The sequence below is a fragment of the Cupressus sempervirens genome, chromosome 2, assembly GCF_028749045.1.
Source record: "Cupressus sempervirens isolate cs-2001-9-10 chromosome 2, ASM2874904v1, whole genome shotgun sequence".
Classification (NCBI taxonomy): Eukaryota; Viridiplantae; Streptophyta; class Pinopsida; order Cupressales; family Cupressaceae; genus Cupressus; species Cupressus sempervirens.
Genome location: NC_143119.1, coordinates 163,384,513 through 163,387,134, shown reverse-complemented (window position 1 = coordinate 163,387,134; position 2,622 = coordinate 163,384,513). Strand labels below are relative to the sequence as shown.

The window sequence follows — 2,622 nt, the reverse complement described above, 5'->3', positions numbered from 1 at the left end:
ATGAAGGTACGATTCGAAGGAGACTCTTGAGAGAGATTTCACTAATTTCTTCTTTAATCTTTTTAAGATGGAAGAAATTGAATTTTTTTTGGGTTTGGCTGGTTTACCGCCAAACCTGACTAACTTCTGTTTACTCTATTTTTCATCTAACCCCCTTTGGAAGGCTTGCCGCCAAAGGGTTTTCCTATCTTGATATCAATGTTTGTTAAAAATTGTGATTAATTTTTAAAAAAATAAAAATAAAAAAATGATTTAAGGAAGATCAACTAAATATAGATATCAGGTATAAAACTCCATTGAGGGTAAACATGAGTATTTAATTCATTTTGCAAAGGTATATATTATAGTCATAAATTATATATTTATCTGGAACAAGCCTAGTTGCTGCTTTTGCAAGTACAATTTCACGCTCTCCTCTGCCACTAAAGACAGCCTCAGGATGCCCCAAAATCATATATGCACAAAGAAAGACACGTGCAGGATACCTTAAAGGTTCCTTTATGTCAATTTTTTCCTTTTGCCCTCTATTTGTTGCTTTAATAGATCCTTGAGAAGCAGTCCTCTTTGCAATTCTATTACCATTCATGGGCATTCTCTTATTTCCCAGAGAAATTCATTTAAGAAGATGGTCTATACTTGCAATGTTGGAATGACTAGGTTGAGACACCATGAACCATCTCTCAATACAAGCTAATAAGGTACCTATTACCATACCATAAGTGCAGAAACCAAACATACTCCCTGCATGTTTAAGCTCCTGCACAGTTTCCCTGGACTTTCACTTCTTCTTGGCGGCAACCTTGGTGACCTTGGTACCAGTTGGCTCCTTCTTCTCCACAGCCTTGATGACACCAACAGCAACAGTCTGTCGCATGTCCCTCACAGAAAATTGACCCAATGGTGGGTATTCAGAGAATGTTTCCTCAACCATGGGCTTGGTTGGAATCATCTTGACAAATCCGACATCACCATTCTTAAGGAACTTTGGTTCCTTCTCAAGCTCCTTGCCAGATCGTCTGTCAACCTTGGTCATGATGTCAGAAAACTTCACAGCAATGTGGCATGTGTGGCAATCCAGCACTGGTGCATACCCATTTCCAATTTGGCCTGGATGGTTCATGATGATAACTTGAGATGTGAAATTAGCAGCCTCCTTGGCGGGGTCATTCTTGGAGTCAGAGGCCACATATCCTCTCTTGAGATCCTTCACAACAACATTCTTGACATTGAATCCCACATTGTCACCAGGCAATGCCTCCTGCAGAGCTTCATGATGCATTTCTACAGACTTAACCTCAGTAGTCAGCCTAGTTGGTCCATAGTGACAATTGTACCTGGCTTAACCACTCCAGTCTCAACACGTCCCACAGGCATAGTTCCAATGCCACCAATCTTGTAAACGTCCTGAAGTGGCAACCTGAGAGGCTTGTCTGATGGACGTTTGGGCTCTAATACCTATTCAAGGGCATCCAACAATGTTGGGCCCTTGTACCAGTCAAGGTTGGTTGATCTCTCAATCATGTTGTCACCCTCAAATCTTGAGATTGGGACAAATGGAATTTTGTCAGGGTTGTATCCAACCTTCTTTAGGTAAGAGGACACTTCCTTTACGACCCTTTGAATATTTGGGAGTGGTAGCATCCATCTTGTTACAACAGCAAATCATCTGCTTCACTCCGAGGGTGAATGCCAACAAAGCATGCTCTCGGGTCTGTCCGTCCTTGGAAATACCAGCCTCAAAACCTCTAGTTGTTGAATCAATAATCAACACTACACAATCAGCCTGGGACATTCTAGTAATCATGTTCTTAATGAAATCACGATGGCTAGGAGCATCAATCACAGTGCAGTAATACTTTGTGGTCTCCAATTTCCACAGAGCAATATCAATGGTGATACCATGTTCACGGTCGACCTTTAGTTTATCAAGCACCCAAGCATACTTGAATGACCTCTTGTTCATCTCAGCAGCTTCCTTCTCAAAACGTTCAATAACACGCTTGTCAATACCACCCAACTTATAGATCAGATGCCCAGTGGTAGTTGACTTCCCAGAGTCGACATGGCCAATGACCACAATGTTAATATGAGTCTTCTCTTTTCCCATGGCTTCTTCTTGTCAATTACTTAATGCAGAAGCTCCTGGCAGATTGAAACAAGAATTTGCTTGGAGTATCCGCAGCAGCGAAAGAAGAAGCGAAACTGCGTAGTATGAAGAGCCATCCTGTTTGTTTCTGCCTGCTGCACACAGGATTCAACTTTTGATTCCAGTTCCTCGCGTTCCCACTCTTAACGAGTACAGACTTGCCATTAATTCGCATAGCTGAAGACGTAGAAACAATTAAAAAAATCTGCCAATTTAGCCCATGCAACAGTAGACAATGGCCAGATTTATTATAATGACGACCTTCTTTTGGCAGATTCCTCCAGTCTGAGGAAATGTGCCACTGTTGACATCGGGTGCCTGGCAGATCTCTCTATGGGTGAAGATCAACAATTGGGCATTTCAGATGCCTTTGAAATGACTATTTACCACTCTATTTTGGGTTCGCAATGAAACCCTTGTCTTTCCCTAAGAAAACCTCTTTAAATTTCTCTGCTTCTTTTCAGGTTCTTTTTTTA

General features: G+C 41.5%; 2 pseudogenes; both read right to left on the bottom strand.

Annotated features, from left to right (window-relative positions):
* Positions 1-691: 691 nt before the first annotated feature.
* On the bottom strand, positions 692-1,280 carry LOC149571557 (elongation factor 1-alpha pseudogene; annotated as a pseudogene).
* Positions 1,280-2,211, bottom strand: LOC149571556 (elongation factor 1-alpha pseudogene; annotated as a pseudogene).
* Between the last annotated feature and the right edge of the window lie 411 nt (positions 2,212-2,622).